A 19112-nucleotide genomic window follows, 5' to 3' on the forward strand; every position below is an offset into this window, starting at 1 on the left:
CATCTTACTGAGCTCCTGCTCTTTGACGGACACTGGACAAGTTGGAGATTTCAGAGGCAACTGAGTTTTCTTGAGTAATATTTCAGAGATTCTCCCATACCTTTTATGAACTTTTGAAACTTTCATAAACGTATCTCTTAGGTTTACTGACCACTATCTGTTTCATTGATGTTGATATTTATTATATTTAGTTTCAAAAAAGAGACTTTACGGATATTGTACCTAAAATCTAGAAGTTAATCCTATCTCCAGGGACTGACAGAGAAAAATATCAGTTTCCCTTTGACTCTAAACTTGTATTAAATAATTTGTCCCCAAATAAAGATCTTTATAAAGTTTGTGGCTACTGTGTCCCAAATATGCCAGGATAAGTGATTCTATTTTCATGGGAAGTGGACAATGCAAAACATTCTGAAACTGTTCCTTACTTCCTCTGTCCCCTGGAGGTTCTCACAGGGCTGCAGCTATAATTATGACTGGCTCCTTCCGTTGAGTGCATTGCCCTCTGACGGGGGGAATTTGCCCAGAGCATCTCTTGATAGAGTAAATCAGCTTTACAAAATGAGACCTTGCCAGCATGAGCATGGCATTGAATTACTGCCTCCACTGGACATCACCAGAGGGGGCTGTCAAATAGCAAAAGTCAATTCTCTCACCATATTGCAGAGTATTTCCATTTAGCCTTTATATGATTTGAACTGTGGGGGTAAAAACTCCATTATCTATAAAGAAATTTCCATTACTAAAGATGAAACATGGGAAGGGAAGATGATTTAGAGAAAGATATGCCACAGAATGTTTCTAAATTTAAAGCACTGACAATGATAAAAGTCCAAGGAAAAGGAACAAAAAACATGAAATTTAAAGACAATGGCATGAGTATTTGCTTCAACCAATCAAGATTTAAAGAGGAAAAATAGAATGTGTAAAGCATTAAAAAAGAACCCTGCAGGGGAATGCAACTGTAAACTAAAGTAGACTTATTAGTATTCTCATAATGGAAGAACTTCTAGCTTTGATATAAAGACAGTGGTAACCAAAGGTTTTGAGGGGAGGGACACGAAAGAATAGGTGTGACATGGGGCATTTTTGGGACATTGGAATTGTTCTGCATAACACTGCAATGATAGTCACAGGCCATTATATATTTTGTCAAAATAAAATTATGCAGTGGAGAATGTAAACCATAATGTAAACTATAGATCATAGTTAGTAGCAGTGCTTCAAAATGTGTTCATCAATTGCAACAAAGGTACCACACTAATGAAAGATGTCATAAATAGGGAAAGGTGTGAGAGGGGGAGAGGTTGGGGGTCTATGGGAATCCTCTATATTGTCAATGTAACTTTTATGTAATCTAAAACTTCTCTAAAAATAAAGAAAAATAAATAAATAGATCCAGAACCTTGTACCTAGCTGGTGCTCAATCAAAATTTGTTAAACTGCATTGACTTCAGGTAATTCATACTTGAATTACCTGATGAGAAACATGAGGACTTACACTGTGTTTGATTAGAGAGGTACATATACTTTATACACCAGAATTGTGGGAAGCAAAGTTTACTTTTTATTAATTTTTTTGTAATATTGACTTTTTAAGTAACTATTTGTAATAAAAATATTCAAATGTAAATTAAATAGAAGAAATAGTACAATGAACCCCCATTATCCATCACCCAGCTTCAAAATAATAAATACATTGTGAAGCTTGTTTCATCTACAAATCCTTGATGATTTTCTGTATTGTTGTTCTATACATTGTTGAGAGTGGGTTATTGAAGTTTCCATCTACTAGTGTTCAGTTGTCTTTCTCCCCTTTTAATTCAGTTAATTTTTGCTTTATGTACTTTGAATCTCTTTTTTTAGGTGCATATACATTCTTAATTATTACAGCCTCCTGATCAATTGACCTTTTGTCATTAAGAAATGGTCCTCTTTCATTGTCATAGTGGGTGAAGATCCACACAATTACCAAAAGAATATCCAATTCCCATCCTGGGGAGCTCTGCCACATTCTGTGATGGGATAGCAAGAATCCTCCAAGTACAGGGGCAGTGACTAATGAAGGAAGATGGACCATTGATGGGCCCTTGATATTGATAACTGTACTTATGAACCTTTTCTTCTGAAATTGAAACTTAGCCTAGTATTATAGGTTGCCTAAGAGTTACCTCCTGAGAGGTTCCTTGTTGCTCAATTGTGCCCTCTCTCTAAGCTGAACTCAGCATATAAATGCATTACCTTCTCCCAGTGTGGGACATAACTCCTAGAAATGAGCCTCCCTGGCACCAAGGGAATACTACCAAGCACCAACTAGCAAGGCAGCTGGAAAAAGACCTTTACCACAAGGGGGAAATGAATTTATATGGCTAAGAGACTTCAAAGTGTATCAGGAGGTCACTCTGGAATGAGTTTATACTTACGCACATCTCAGCAGGATCTCATTGACTGCTACAGTAAATAATGCCTCAAATACTGGGGCTCCTGAAGGCTCTGGTGATATCCAGACACTATAGGCAGGACTGGCAGCTCAGGAGTTTGGCACCCTGTCAGAGGGCCCTACTTTGGAATTTACACTCCCCAGTGTGACACAGTTGGACTCAATTGTGGTTTCCCTACACATGACTGTTCTGCCCCTTATATTTGAACCTATATTTAGCAGTAGAGTTGATAGGCTTATGTCCAAGAGCCTTGTACCAGTTGCCCTGAATCTCAACGGAGTTGTAATGCCAGTTCATTGGATTCACCCAGGATAACTAACAAGGAAATGATAAATGATGATGGACAATGACCAACCCAAGGATCAGAGAGTCTACAACTGCAAGCAAGATAATTCTAGCCATCTTCCCCATGGGATCTAAGCCCCTTTGAAATGAGAGCAGAGTAGGCATAACCATCTCAGAATCCTCAGAATTTGGGAATGAATGATGGTTTAGAGTAGACCTCTTGTTATCCTTATTGTTATTCTAGCAATGGAAGAACTTTTATCACTGATGTGGAGGCAGTGGCCACTGGAGGTTCTGAGGGGAGGGAGAGGGGAAAATAGGTATAATATGGGGGCATTTTGGGGATATTGGAATTGTCTTGAATGACATTGCAATGACAGATACAGGCCATTATATATCTTGTCATAACTTACAAAATTGTCTCTAGTAATATTTCTTGACTTAAAGTTTATTATATCTATGTTAATCTAGTCTATATTAATATAGTCAGTCTGCCTCTGCTATGGTTACTTAAAAGACTTTATGAAAGTATGGAGAAAGATATGACATTACTGACATTTCTGATGTCATTTCCCTTTTTTGCCCAAAGGATTTCCTTTAGAATGTATTTTAAGATTGGTCTACAGCAACACATTTTCTCAGTCTTGATCTCTGAATTTCTTTATTCCACCTTTATTTTTGAAAGATAGTTTTACTGGATATGAATTCTTGACTGACACCTTTTTTTTCTTTCAGCACTTTGAATATGTTGTTTCATTGTTTTCTGGACCCTTTTTTTTTTAGATAATAAGTCCAGTAGATGTTCATCATATTGTTGTTCTCCTAAATATGATGGGTCACTCGTCTTACTGTCAAGATTTTCTCTGACTTTGATTTTCAATAGTTTTACTATGACATTTCTATGTGAGACTGTTGAAGATTGAATCATATCTCCCAAAAAGGCATGTTCAGGTCCTCTAGTGGCAAACCCATTTGTAAATAGGACCTTTGAAGATGTTACTAGTTAAGGTTTGCCCAAAGTTAATGAGGATAGGCTGAATTCCTTATAAGGAAAGGAAACTGGATATGGGAAAAGAGAAGCTACAAGAAGCTAGAGTTAGAAGTCAATGAAACCAGAAAAGAAAGGAGAAGATGCCACCATGGACATTGCCATGTGATGGAGAAGCCAAAGATTGCCAGCCAGCCAGAAGATGCTGACCCTGAAAGAAACAAGCTTCTAGCCTCTGAAACCATGAGCCAACAAATCCCTGTAGTTAAGCCAACCCATTGTATGGCATTTGTTTAGCAGCTAAGAAACTAAGCCAGTCTCCCTTTGTGTTTATCCTGCTTAAAGCCTGTTGAACTTCTTGGATCTGTATGTTTATGTTTTTCAACAATGTTGGGTAGGTTTCAGCCATTATTTCTTCAAATATTTTTGTCTGCCCCTTTCTCCCTCTCATCTTTTACTGAAACTGCCATTAAGCATATATTAGTACTCTTGAGAGCATTCTACAAGCCTCTGGAGACCTGTTAACTTGTCTTCTTTTTTTGCCCTGTTGTTTTCAGACTAATAATTTCTATTTATCCATCTTCACATTGACTGACGCTTTCTTCTGTCACCTTAAATTGGCTATTGATCCTCCAAACTGAGGAGCCCCAAACTGCCTCTAGCAAGAATGCTTCATTGTTCTTAACTAAAGTTTAGTAGTTTTTCATGAATAACTGCTTCTCAATTGATGTGTGACTTTATCAGTTTCCAGAATTCCAAAATGATTTTTTTGATCACTGCTTTTGGGAGGAGAATGTGCTAAGTTTCTCATTCTGTCATACTAGAAGTTCTGCTTTTATGTTTCCAAGCTGACTTTTGAATAAAATTTAGAAGCTTATACCATATATGCATCTACATAGGACCAGGTTTTTAAAATATATTTGATTATGTGTGTTAACTTCTTCTCACAAACATTCAATAAGAAGTGCTTGGACTGTCCTCTGTAATTTCTGTGCCTCATTTTGTCATCTTTCAGTAAGAGTTGGCATATATGTCCAAACACTCTAAAGTGTTTGCAAAGATTGAATGAAAGATTATCAAATGTCTAATAAAAAGTTTTTGTTGCATTAAAAAAAAAAACTGCTTTGTAAATGCCTGTCTTATTGATGATTTGACATGAGTTTTAAAAAAAATTCCCATGCATCAACTAGGTCCCCTAAATATTTAGAGAATATTTTTATCCTGTCTCAATCAATATATGCCTGCCATATAGGACACTACCCATCATCTGCTCTCCACATATCATCAGTAACTGATGAGGAGCTTGGCTCTAAAACAAAGGAAGAAGCCACTGGAGGTGCTCACTTTCACACCCTCTCCAAAGTGCCAAAATATAACTCAGCACTACCATGAACTCAAAATACTCCCAGACTCTTACAATTTCTACAGTCTTTCACTTCTCACTTTCATAGCAGAGAAGATACGTGTTGGGATTAAACACTTTCTTTTAAAGAGTTTTATCTTTTGTTTATCCCACCTTATGAAGAGCCTGCTCTTTGATTAGCCAAATTCATGCTCTCACTGGAATTATCTGATACCCAAAAATTGATCGCTTCTCTGATTAAAAATTAGTGAAATCCATTATTTAGAGTAACATATACTGAAGTCTACTCTTTGTAAGTCTATGAAATTATGTTTAAGCTTTTAATGAACAGGCAAACCATTTTCTCCAAATTTCCACCCAGTCCCTGAGAATTATCATTTCTTCTTTCAATAGTATTACTAATTTAAGTTTTATCTCAAGCCTTTTATGTGGAGAAAGCAGTTGCTGAGCTCTAGCAAGCTTCAAGATGGTTTGTCTCTACTTCAATATACCTACAAAGCTACAAGTAATGGAAACAAAAAGGCTATTGAAGGGAAGCGGCTGTGGCTCAATCAGTTGGGCTCCCGTCTACCATATGGCAGGCCCTAGGTTCGTGTCCCGGGCCCTTCTTGTCAAGGCAGGCTTGCCCATGTGCCGCGGAGAGCCACCAGGCCCGCGCACCGCAGATAGCTGGCTCAGCAAAAGGTGACTCAACAAAAAAGGGAGACAAGCAAAAACACAGAAGAATATGCAGTGAAATGGACACAGAGAGCAGACAGCAAGCAAGCCAGGGGGGATAAAATTTTTTTTTTAAAAAGTCTGTTGAGGATGTTTCAGGGTCCTTAACAGAATCCTGGTTTTGGTTATGACATAGAAACCAGTGCAAGGAAGAATTATCTTAAAGTCAATGGGAGCCACAGATTTGAGGAATATGCATATTTTGTTGTTTTTGCCAAATAGCTCTGTGGAAAGCAGGGTGCCTTTCTTGACAGTGATTGCAGTTTGCCCATGATCTCTGAGGTGAATTTTTTTTAGGCATTTGTTTGTAGGCAACTAGATAAATTTCTTCCCACTGAGAATGCATTTCTTTCCCTGTGAACATCAAAGAAAATAAATTCCATTTAGTTGACTTTTCATGATTGGCACCAATAATTTCACTCATGTAGTTAGTAAGACAAAATCATGAAAGTGGAAGTCAAATTCCCAGTTGGAAGAGTAGAACGGGGTTGGAGATAGGGAGGTCATCAGTCTGAAGAGAGAAGATCGCTTCTGAAAGGTAGTTCTTGATGATAACAGCTGAAGGTATTCCATGTTCATCCTGGCTTTTTTAAAAATAAAAAACAAAAAAAGACAAACATTCAGCTGATACCCCAACAAGAGATACCCTTTTATGTTCTTATTGCCTTATTGCTGGAATTGCCTTTGTTCGTGAAAAATAAGTATGGTAAGAATATTTTTGGAGTAGGTTCCAGAAGGTGACACATGCAGTTGGGAATTCAGAGTGGATGGATTCCACTAGGTCAGGCTACAGAGAGGCAAATGAGCACAAAGAGAAGGGCAATGGGCCCAGGACACAGGGAACATTGGTGATGCCTAACAGTGCTACGTTGAAGCAATCAGGTTAGACCCCCAGAACATTGTTGTCTACAGCAGTAAGTAGGCAGCCTATGCCAAGAAAAGAAACTACGAAAAGGCTTATGAACCATTGACTTAAAGCCTGACTGTACCAAGGGCCTTTTGCATAAAGCAGCAACTCTTGAGTTCTTAAACTGGTTTGAGGAAGCAAAATGAGCCTAGGAGGACAATTTAAAACATGAAGAAAATAACCCTCAACACAAAGAGGGTTTATGGAATATGGAGGCCCAATTGGCAGGGCATTCATGAACCCTTTCAACATGTCTATCTGTACCAGAAGTTCAAGAGTAAGCCCAGGACAAGGACACTGCCCAGTGATCCTACCTGCATGAACATGATAGAGCAACTATGAACAAGCCATCTGACCTGGGCACAAAACTACAAGATCCCTGGATCATCACCACTCTCAGTGTCCTCGTTGGAATTGATCTGGGATATACGGATGAGGAAAAAGAGGTTGCTACACTCTACCGTCACCTCCCCCCGCAAAAGGGGACCAAACCAGAGCCAATGGAAGAAGACCTTCCATAGATGAAGAAGAAGCACTGAAAGGAAAAGATTTAGGGAGTGATGCCAACAAGAAGAAAGACTTTGACACAGCCCTGGTGCATCATGAGAGAGCCAAGGACTTGAGCCCATCAACATGACTGACATTACCAAGCACGCAGCAGTGCACTTTGTAAAGGGAGACTACAGTAAGTGCCAGGAGCAGTGTGAGGGGGCCACTGAAGTGGGAGAGAAAACAGAAGACTATTGACAGATTGCCAAAGCTTATGCTGAAATAGGCAACTCCTACATCACAGAAGAAAAGAACAAAGATGCCATCCTTTTCTACAAGTGTTTGGCAAAGCACCCAACCCTAGATGTGCTCAAGAAATGCCAACGGGCAGAGAAGATCCCGAAGGAGCAATAACGTTTGGCCTACATAAACCCTCACCTGAATTTGAAGGAGAAGAACAAAGGCAATGAATGTTTTCATAAAGGGAATTATCCCCAGGCCATGAAGCATTACACAGAAGCCATCAAAAGGAGCCCCCAAGGTGCCAAGTTATACAACAATAGAGCTGCCTACACCAAGGACTGTGAAGAGTGTATCCAGCTAGAGCTAATCTTCATCAAGGACTATACTTTGGGGAAGCAGTTGTGGCTCAACTGATAGAGCATCCGCCTACGATTTGGAGGGTCCAGGGTTCAAACCCAGGGTCTCCTGGTCTGTGTGGTGAGCTGGCCCACATGCAGTGCTGCTGCATGCAAGGAGTGCCGTGCCACGCATGGGTGTCCCCCCTGTGTAGGGGTACCCCATGAGCAAGGTGTGAGCCCTGCAAGGAGAGCCGCCCCATGCAAAAAAAGCACAGCCTGCCCAGGAGTGGCACCACACACATGGAGAGCTGATGTAGCAAGATGATGCAACAAAATTTCCCAGTGCCACATGACAAGAATGCAAGCAGACACAGAAGAACACATAGCGAATGGACACAGACAGCAGTCAATGGGGGGGGGGGGGAACTAAATAAATAAATCGTTAAAAAAAGAAAAAGACTATACTTGGAAAGCAGCTGCCCTGAAAGTAATGAAAGACTACAAGAAAGTTGTGGCAGTCTCCTGGAAGGCACTAGAACTGGACTCCTAGTGTAAGGAGGCAGCAGACAGCCTCCAACCCTGCTTAACGGCCAGTATAACTGACATGACAGCTCTGAAGATGTGAAGCAATGGGCCATGGCCAACCCCAAGGTGCGCCAGATCATGATTGACACAGCCAAGGGGCTCATCCTTGAACAGATGCAGAAGGACCCTGTATTAGTCAGCCAAAGGGGTGCCGATGCAAAGTACCAGAAATCTGTTGGTTTTTATGAATGGTATTTATTTGGGGTAAAAGCTTATAGTTACAAGGCCCTAAAGAGTCCAACTCAAGTTTGCTTTCTCACCAGTCAGTTGCTACGTGATGAAGCAAGATGGGTGCCGATCTCTGTGAGGGCTCAGCCTTCCTCTTTCAGATACAGGCTGGCACAGGGCTTATTTTGAGGGGCCTTCTCAGCTGCGCTGCTCTCTCCACAAGGTCAGCTGTAAACTATCAGACGAATGGCTCATTTTTCTTTCTGGGCCTGCAGGATCAAGGCTGACAAAGATCTCTCCTCTGGTATCTATGGAGCGCTCTCTCTTCCTGTGTGTCTTCTGGAGTGAGTGTCCATTTATATCAGCCCACCAAGGGGGCAGGCACTTAACCTGAGTCACGCCTTACTGACATGGTCAAATCAAAGGCTATACATTGATTTAACTTAGTAAACTTAAAACCTTTGAATTTAATACAGTCAAAGGGTATCATACCCAGAGGAACAGACCAGTTTACAAACATAATCCTTCTCTTTTTGGGGGGGCTTTATAAATAACCCCAGATTGCCACAAACCCCCAGGCACTCAGCGCACTCGAAGACTCCTGTAAAGGGCTCAGCAGATCCAGAAGCTGATACATGTGGGTCCGATGGGAGTCCGGTGAGGACTTATTCCTTCCCCACCCTTCACCCTCATGCAGACAGAGCAGCTGGGGTCCATGGCCAGCGGCACGGGGCAGAATAAGGCGGGGAAAAGAGAACGACGTCTCTCTCTACTCACACAGACCTATGGGGAAGGTAGGAGACTGGAGCTCAAGCTGCCCTCCCCACATGCGCTCTCTTCACTGCTGCCCGTATCCCCTTGCCCTTCTCCCTCAATTGCTGTCTCGATGGGGCTCCCCACAGTTGGTTATTTTTATCTGGGGAGTGGGTGTGCATGGGGAGGGGTCAGGTCCCCTCCTGTCAGGTCCCAACTGTCTTCACATTGTTAACTCCATGTTCCTTTCTCCAAGAAAACAAGCCACCCAGGCTGGGTTAAAAAAAGAGAAGAATCTTTTTTGTTCTTCCTCTAATGACCTTCACTTGATATTCACCTTGCTGCTCTTGGGAAACATCAGTGGGTCCTGTAATATTTGCAACAGGATACGAATCCCTAGAGCTAAAAGTACATTGTATTCTTCAAGCTACTGAAGAATTTCATAATTCCATTTAATCCAAAATTTTGGAGAACTCAGAGCTCTTGACTTCATGGGCTGAATGATGAATGTCTTACTAGGAAGCAATGCCTACTTAAGCTAGTTCTCCTGATCCCTTATAAAAATATTACTAGCGTGTCTTCCAAACTCAGCTGTACCTGTGGGAGCAGCTATTTACATGTGTTGTAGTCCATTTACTTCACAGGGGTGAAAACTGTCCCTCTGACATGTGTAATTCTAATCCTTGGGCCTGTCAACCAAGAAGATTCTTCATAGAAGAATGGCTTTCCGGCACATACACAGGACAAGAAAGTTCCCTTGGAAGGCCTGAAATGTTGGATGTGAAAATTATGGCTTTGCTTATGGAACGCTTTCACCTAGTCATCTTTTCTGCCACTTTCTTCTCTGGGATTTTGGGTCTCCAGGGGCTCTAGATGGGATGAAGCTGATTGGGGAGGTTCAGCTCCACAGATCAGGCCAGGGGGTGGTCCTACCTGTAGTTTTGATGGGGTTTTGTCACTGTTTTCTTCGTGTTCTTGTTCTTGGTGATGTGCCTGGACTCCTTTTGTAGAGCAATAGCTATGTTTAATAAATCTCGGCATTCCCCCACCATTCAGGATAGTAACACTTATGGAATACATTCACGCCTGGAGAACCGGAAGAAAGGAAGGAACTCTTCAGCGGGTGTGGACTCTGCCTCTAGGACTACAGTTCTTCTCTAGTGTCCAACAGACAAGGATTTCATAGAATTTTTCCAACCTGTCACACCTCTTGGGCTCATAACTGAGAAGTCCATATAAGCTGATATTCTAGGTTTTTCACTACATTTTAGTGATTTTTAACATCAGGGCAGGGGAGGATGGGAAACCACATTTTATTTCTCTAAAATATTTACCAAATGGCACTGCATGCTGGATGCTGTGCTAATAATACAAAAATTCATTCAATCACAAGAAAATTCAATGAGTATTTGGTAGACGTGTCAAAGACAGCGCCTGGTGTGGGAAACCCAGCAGTTAAGAGAACGAAGTCCCAATTTACCCAGCCTCGTGGTGGGGCCATGTGACTGGTTCCACAAATGGAGCTGGACTGTAACATGAGCATAAATACCTTTTTATTATATTAGGCCACTGCAATTTGGGGAGTTGTTTATTACAGCAGTTAATGTCACCTTAACTAATATTCCCAACCACCCAACACTCAGCCGTAGTGAAGGTCTTTTAGACTTTAACCGAGGCATTGTCCTCCAAGAAATTTTTCCTGAACCTCCCACCCTCACCTCACCAGACTAGTTTAAATGCTCCATTTAACACTCCCATATTTCGTTTACTAGATTGTTTTAAAATCCTGGGTATACTTCTTACCTTCACTAACATGTGAGCTCCTTGAAAGAGGAAAGATGTTTTATCTTCCCTTGCCTCTCTGGAGCATAGAGCAAATACTGGCACTTAGAGGCACATGACAAAATTAGTATGGAATATAAAAGAAATATGCTTCAAGACATGTTTTAGATGACAGATGATTGGAAGGGTGTATTTGAAAGTTTAGAGTATCACCAACTCTGAAAATTGGGAAAAGGTGCTCTAACTGCAACATGGAAATAACAATTGCTCTAAAATTACTTGTAAATCTGAGCTCTATAAAGGCTTGGAGGCCACAGTTAAAAAAGTATCAGATAGCATGCACAGATTCATCCAGTTACTTTTACACTGTTATGAAAGGTATATATTGCAACAAGAAGCATTACATTTCCAAATAACCATTAACAGAAAATCCCCTGGCTTGCAGGAGGTATCCAGTTATAGAAACTAGAGCAGAGGCATCTTTGAAGTGAGGCAAACTAATCTTTAAATCCACCTGTTAACCACATCACCTTGGTCAAGTGACATTCCCTCCTTGAGCAAATGGCTATAAGATACGAGCTAGCATGTGGAAACACTCAGAAGTTACTCAATAAGTGCAAGATTATTTTCCTTCATTCTGCATTATGGATTGCCTACCTAGAATGCCCAAGGCCTAAATTAGTGATAATTGCAGCACTTACCTATCCTGATTCCAACAATGTACATGGATTGAAAAAGATATTTTTACAATATATATGTATATTTGTGTTTATATATTTGTATGTATCATGCTGCATATAGATGCATAATAGCAATTTTAGCCTAAAACAGTTGCTAACTGCAAAAATGTATAAACGAATATGAGCCATCACCATTCATCATAACTTATCAGTTAATACTTGCTATATAACAAACAAAATTTAGTGGCTTAAAATAGTAAACATTTATTTGGCTCATGAGTCCAAGCGTCAGCAAAATCTTAGGTTCTTCTGCTGGTCTCAGCTGGGTTCACTCAGGCATCTGAGATCCAAGCAGGCCAGTTAGGTAGCTCTGCTTCTGGGGCCTATGGGGGTAACCGGGCCATGTGCCCACCATCACCCAGCAGCACAGTCTGGGCTTGTGCACGTAGCAGCTCAGGCTTCCAAGAGCAGCAAAAGAACAAGTTAAATGTGCACATTCTTCTCAAGCCTTTGTCTGTGTCATATTTGCTAAAGGCCTCTTAGCAAAGCAAGCCACATGGTCAATCCAGATTCAAGGAGTAGACAGGTAGACTCCACTTCTTAAAGAGAGGTGTAATCTGCCACATTTAACCAAGATGGCAGGGAAATCACAACCGCAGAGAAAAGGTTGGACTGTGATGATACCTCTGGCCAGTGGTGCTCAGGCCAGCAGACGCCTCCCTCGCCCTATGGCTACACCACAACAAATATCTGAAATAGGGTTTACCAGAAGTTTGAGATGAAGATCCTTGTGAAAATGGTACCTACGTCATAAGAGAGATGCTACTAAGTGGTGTAACAAAAGCCCCTCACATAGAGCCTGGCGCATAGTAAGTCTCTATGCATGCTTCCTTCCGCCACTATTTTCCTTTGTAAGGATGAAGTTCGAAAGGCTATGTCCCCTGGGAAATGACTGTCTGCAAAGCATGTAGGCATTCCTCTCGCTGGGCATACTGACTTACGCCTGGCAAACTGTACTGATTAAAATTTCCAGCAGAGGAAGAAAGACGCTAATTTAGAAGGGGTAATCAAGAATCTCCACAGTCCAAAAGGGATGATTTCTCGGGTGTGCAGAAAACCAGTAATCCTGCATCCTGAGGACAAAAGTAATTTTCTGAAACTGCATGAGGTTTCTCCCGAGAGGGCGATTTCACAGCTATGCAGTGGAGCCGAACTTCTCTGAATCTGTGCCACCCAAGGAAAGAACTGCAGGATTTTCTGCTGAAGAAACATCACCCTACCTGAACTCTTAAAATACATACTAAATTCCCATAATTCCCTGCGGATACTTTGGCCCAGGCAATCACTCCCCTTGCATTGTCTCAAACTTGGGAACCTTCCTTTCGTCTGCTTTTGTTCATTTCTCTTCTGGGTCTTCTTTTTTCCTATTTTGTCTCCGTATTATATCGAGTGTTAACTCCCACTTTGCATTCTTCCCATGCCTTAATCTACAGCTTTTCTTTCCCCATGAATACGATGTTCAGTGTTCTCTTTCCCTGTGAAAATGGCACTGCTATCAGCAGAACGATGCGCTCCCTGGATTACTCTCCCAAGTGGGTTTGTATTTCGCGATGCACGCTCAGGCCGCCCCCTCTCCCCTGGCGTAACCAGCGCATTAATTTACAAGAGGGCTCCCAGAGGTCTACGTAGAACCGGCTGTTCTGGCCCCAAGCTGGCCTTGTTCCTCTGTGAGAGACTGGGGGTTCGTCTGAGGTTGAAATGCTCATCACCAGTTTGAGGGGCTCAGGTGTTAAACCCGCAGGCACGTGTACCTGCCAAAACGTCCCAGAGAGGCTGCCCCCACCACAATCCCCACAGAAGGCATGTCCTTAGCAGCGCGTACAGGGGTGGGACCTTCCCCCACTGGAGCCAATTCATGGATGGACCACCTTGTTCAAAAAGACAGATTGTAGCCTCTTTCCATGGAAAATGAATGAAGAAAAGGAAACCAGGCGGGGAGCCACGGGAGATCAAAGTGAACGGCCCTCAGGCGGACCGAGGCTGGCCAGGAAATGGTGGGCCCTGGGTGGCTGAGGCAACATGGAAACAAAACAATGAGAAGCAGAAGCTGTAAGGGAGCAGAGGACATAGAGCTCAATGTCCATTTTATACCGAAATCTATGTCAGTGGAGACAAGAGAGGAAAAGCAGACTCATGGCATTTAGCAGGGGTTACCTGAGGGAATCCACCGTATTTTTTTTTTGGTGGCTGTTGAAATTGCCGGCAACCCAGACCGTCACTTCCCTAAGGCCTGTCGCGTTGTCTGTGCTGATTCAGCAGCCTCTGCACACGCCCGTCAGTGCTTCAGCGTGAGCGAGGCTTTGCTATTTGCCTGAAAAAAATCCCTCCTGGAAACGTGGTGAAGGAAGTTTTCCCTGAAGGGCTCTCAGGAAAGCCTGGCCATTTGGCGAGCTGACATCTCCGTGTCCAGTTAAGACCTGCTTCTCCCGGGTGCTCGGGCACCTGGAACACAGGAGGGTGGCCTGTGAGTTCAGGGTCACTCAGACCTCTCTAGGGAAGCATTTTGGGATGTCTTGAAGTAAACGAAGCATCACCAATCAAGGTGTTTTGGCTTGTGAAAGGCAAATTTTAGATTTCCTTAGACATCAGAGTGCCTCCTTGTGAACAATTTAATAGAATTAGCCTCTGAGCAAGACATCCATTTTTTTTTATTATTCATTTTTTAAAAATATTACATTAAAAAAATATGAGGTCCCATTCAACCCCACCGCCCCCACCCCACCACTCCCCCCACAGCAACACTCTCTCCCATCATCATGACACATCCATTGCATTTGGTAAGTATACCTCTGGGCATTGCTGCACCTCATGGTCAATGGTCCACATCATAGCCCACACTCTCCCACGTTCCATCCAGTGGGCCCTGGGGGGATCTACAATGTCCCGTAATTGTCCGTGAAGCACCACCCAGGACAACTCCAAGTCCCGAAAACACCTCCACATCTCATCTCTTCCTCCCATACCCCGCACCAATTAGCCACCATGGCCACTTTTCCCACACCAATGCCACATTTTCTCTGTGGACCTTGGATTGGTTGTGTCCATTGCACATCTATGTCAAGAAGGGGCTTAGATTCCACATGGATACTGGATGCACTCCTCCTGCTTTCAGTTGTAGACACTCTAGGCTCCATGGTGTGGTGGTTGACATTCTTCAACTCCATGTTAGCTGAGTGGGGTAAGTCCAATAAATCAGAGTGTAGGAGTTGAAGTCTGTTGAGGTTCAGGGCCTGGCTATCATATTGTCAGTCCAGAGATTCAAATCCCCTAGATATATCTTAAACCCCAGCACCAACTACAATTCCAGTAAAGTAGCATGAAAAGCTTGTGAAAAGAGATCCCATCTGAGTCCAGTTCCATCACGCAGAAACACCAGCTCCAAAGAAGGGCCAACTGACATGGCAGTGAACCTCATCTGCCATGACCATAGAACCCGTGGGTCTCTTTAGCCCTCAAAAGAACCAATACCTGGGGTTGTATCTACTTTATCTGTCTCTGAGACTCTGCTCAAGTGTGCATAAGGGCAATCCTTCTGACAACCTCCAGACTCTTTTTAGAGACTCATAGCCATATAAACTCTTTTCTCCTTTCCATTTCCCCCTTACATTAGGTCAAACAGCATTTTAAACTCCTGTTATTATATGTAGACAGGGATATTCTGCTGGTCCGTGTTGAACCTTTAATTCAAGGTCATTTTCTAGTTGCATCATCAGCTGGTATTTGGTAGTGATCCCTTGGTGCCAGGGAGGCTCATCCCCGGGTGTCATGTCCCACGCTGGGGGGAATGCATTGCATTTACATGCTGAGTTTGGCTTCAAGACTGTCCACATTTGAGTAATATGAAGGCTGTCAGGAGGAAACTCCCAGGCACAGTGCTGCTCTAGGCCTTGTTCTTATTTCAGGCAAATAGGCTCACAAGCATAGTCATTAGTATCAGGGGCTCACTGTTGGACCCTCATTCCTTCCTGGTCCTTACCGTTGCACCTGGGGGACTGCCGCTGCTCCCCTAGGGATGACGACAGAGCACCCCCGGCCAGGAACCCAGTACCCCCCCAGCTGTTGTTTTTAATTGTTTCCACTATGAGTATATCCAAACATTACCATGCACCCTGGACATATGCCCTGTATAACTCCCTGTCAACCATATATCGCCTGTCAATAACATCCCATACCAGTATTCCTCCGCTGCCATTGTTGAACCACTCTGTGATCCAAAACTTCCTGAAAAGTGAAGCCCAATATAATGTCAGGTTCCCTTACTAGTAAAATGGAATATAGCGATGAGTTTAAAGGTTAGGTCTAGAATACGTATTGATTTGGAAAAATTCTACATCCTATCTTTTTCTTTTCTTTTTTCCTAATTATTGAGCTTCTCTTCACAAGAGCCTTAGATCACAGTAATTCATATATACAATATACAGTACTCCCACACATCCACCATAAAACCTTTTCCCTTTCACAGCAATAATTCGTTCTTTTACTCGTTCATTCAACCAACCAACAACTACTGGGCCAGGCACGGCCCTAAGGACTACAGTGAACAAAACAGACCACAGAGCTATCGGCATGCAAAGATATGGCAGGTGCAAAGTTTACGGAGGGGACAGAAAGCAGAGGAGGGGGCTGCTATTTCAGGTAGGCTGGTCAGGAGATCACCCGCATTTTGTGTGTGTGTGTGTGTGTGTGTTTTTTAAAAGATTTTATTTATTTCTCTCCCCTTTCCCCCTACCTGTTTTCTGCTCTGTGTTCATTTGCTGTGTGTTCTTCTGTGTCTACTTGTATTCTCCGCGGCACTGAGAATCTGTGTCTCTTTTTGGTTGTGCATCTTGCTGCATCAGCTCTCCGTGTGTGCATCAGCTTTGCTGGGGTAGCAGGGGGGCGATCCATGCGGGGCACGCTCCTTGTACGTGGGGCTCCTCTATGTAGGGGCCACCCCTGCATGGCAGGGCATTCCTTGTGTGCATCAGCACTGCACATGGGCCAGCTCCACATGGGTCAGGGGGCCCGGGGTTTGAACCCTGGACCTCCCATGTGGTAGGCAGATACTCTGTCAGTTGAGCCATGCCCGCTTCCCCGTTTTGTGTTTATTGTCTCTTTGGTGTAGGTCAGGCAAGCAGAATGAGCTAAAACATCACAAACAACATCTCTCCAAGGGTCAGTGAGAAATGGTGGGTGGAGTGGGCTGCCCTAAAGGAAGAGCCAGGGAATGTCCCTGTCTGGGCCACTGAGATGTGCCCATGCTCTTCCCTCACTGCCCTCAGAGAGCACCTGCCAGAGCCCCTGTCCCGGGATGGGCCCTGCTCACTGGTCTTGCTATTAAAGAGACCCATCACTGTGATCGCCACGCCTGCCACGGGGCCAGCACTGCCCTGTTCAGCGGAGACCACAGTCTTCTCCCAGGCGGTGCGCAGGAACGCTCTTCACCAGAGCACGAAGCATCCAGCCTACCTGAAGTCTCAGGCTTCTGGAAATGGATGGAACCAACGCTGTTCCTGGAGGAGCTCTCACCCAGCACGCGGCGAGGGGGTGCCTCCGCGGGGCCCCGGCGGGCAGGGCGTTGGCGCCTCCAGCACGCAGCACTGCAGCTGGCATGGGGCAGGAAGGGCTGGAGAGCTGTAGAAGATCAGGCCCAAAGCCAACAAAATGATTTGCACCTTGTCCCAGGGAGGCTACTTTTAAAGCCACTGAAAAGGCAGAAACAGCGATTTCTGTTATTTTCTGCCTTATATTAAATTTGCTGGGGGGTGGAGTGAACTTTAAAGAGATGAACGCTTAGAGCTGGGGGTGTGTGAACGGCATCTGCAGGCAGAGGCGTGGAGGCCCTTGGAAGAGAAGCACAGGGAAGCACCGGCTCCCCTGGAGGCTGGCCCAACCCTGGGGACCCCCGTCCTCTCTCCTGAGCTCCTGGTGGACGCCTGCTGGGAACACTGGGACCCTCACTACCCTGTCCCGGGAAAGAAAGGACACCAGCCGCCCAGCTCCATCCTGTCGCCACGTCCAGAGGCCTCCTCGCTGCAGCCACCTTGGCGAGCCACCCGGGCCACAAAACAGTTAAGCTCTGAGGGGCAGGAGGAAATGAATTCTGCGTGACCACACCTGCACTTTTGAACAAAATTAACATTTTGCTTGAATTTGTAAATGGCTATAACAACGCTTTGTATCACTCAAAGTAAAGGCCACTCACAGAATCATTGGAATCTGGCAGCAGCACACAAGTAAAATGATAAACACCCACCAAATTGGAGCACGGACAAACACAAAACTCTCCATAAAGGAAATCCCTGTCGAGCTGAGCTGGGCCGGCAGCCCTCCAGGACATGCGTAATGGGGAGAGGTGAGCAATTATTCCGTGAAAGCAGGAGGTGTTCTCTGTCAAGAGAAATCAGGCTCCATGAAAATGGGGGCCTGACTCATTGATGGAATCCCCACCGTTGGTATGCTGACTTCTCTCCCTGCTCACAGATGCTGAGGCTGACCCAGGTTCTGGGAAGGGTGGGGCTTTGTGGGCCAGGCTGGTGACGGAGGATACCGCGGAGGCCATGGTCAGGAGCACACCAAGAGGCTGTGAAATGGCACGGAAAAGCCTGGACTAAGAGTTGGAGTCCTCTCTGAATCTTATACTGAGTGTAGGACCGTAGGCAAACTACCAAAACACGTGGGCCTTCGTCTCCACATCTCACAGTCCGGAGACTGCAAAGACCTAGAAGAGAGAACTGACTCAAAGGAAGTTCACAGAAAGTCTAAGACATTCGACAAGGTTGTGGGTAGAAACTATCAGAACTTCTCTTTGCATTAATTTCATCTTTCTCTCTTCTTAAATTTCTCATTTTTACTATGTTTTTAGTGTGATGACTACATACATAAATAGATTGCCTAAAAATTAATTTGTGACCAAAATAGTCTGGCGGCCACTGGTTGAGAGCCTTCCGTTTTGAGTCAGAAAAACAAGGGTTAACTCTCCACCCTGCCACTCACCAGTTGCCTAACCCTAAGCAGAGTCTTTAATTTTTCCAAGCCTCACTTTTGATATGTGTATTACAAGGATAATAATAGCACGCACGTCACCAAATCGTTGTGAAGATCAGTTGAGTGCTTAGCGTGGTGCTTGGCAAGAAGGAAGAGTGAAATAGATAATAGCTATTATTACTCATCAACAAAATGGAGATGATAACTCCTTTCTTGCCAAATTGTTGTGAAATTTAATGACATGGTATATTTTAAAGCACTTTGTAAAGTATAAAATTACAGACAAGCATAAGGCATTTTTTTTTCACAGCTTGTTGAAAAATGTGGTTATTTTCCAGTGCTAGAGT

The 19112-nt window shown here is 43.7% G+C and overlaps 1 long non-coding RNA gene and 1 pseudogene across 1 annotated transcript in view; one reads left to right on the forward strand and one right to left on the reverse strand.

The window, feature by feature from the left end:
- LOC139436256 (uncharacterized) overlaps positions 1 to 14319 on the reverse strand; it is a 34939-nt gene extending 20620 nt beyond the window's left edge. Inside the window, exon 1 of the long non-coding RNA XR_011645351.1 lies at positions 13954 to 14319. This is a non-coding gene — a long non-coding RNA (uncharacterized lncRNA). The remainder of the gene's footprint in view (positions 1 to 13953) is intronic.
- LOC101434802 (stress-induced-phosphoprotein 1-like) lies at positions 6562 to 8872 on the forward strand (annotated as a pseudogene).
- Positions 14320 to 19112: the final 4793 nt, after the last annotated feature.

The sequence above is a fragment of the Dasypus novemcinctus genome, chromosome 13 (assembly GCF_030445035.2).
Source record: "Dasypus novemcinctus isolate mDasNov1 chromosome 13, mDasNov1.1.hap2, whole genome shotgun sequence".
Lineage (NCBI taxonomy): Eukaryota > Metazoa > Chordata > Mammalia > Cingulata > Dasypodidae > Dasypus > Dasypus novemcinctus.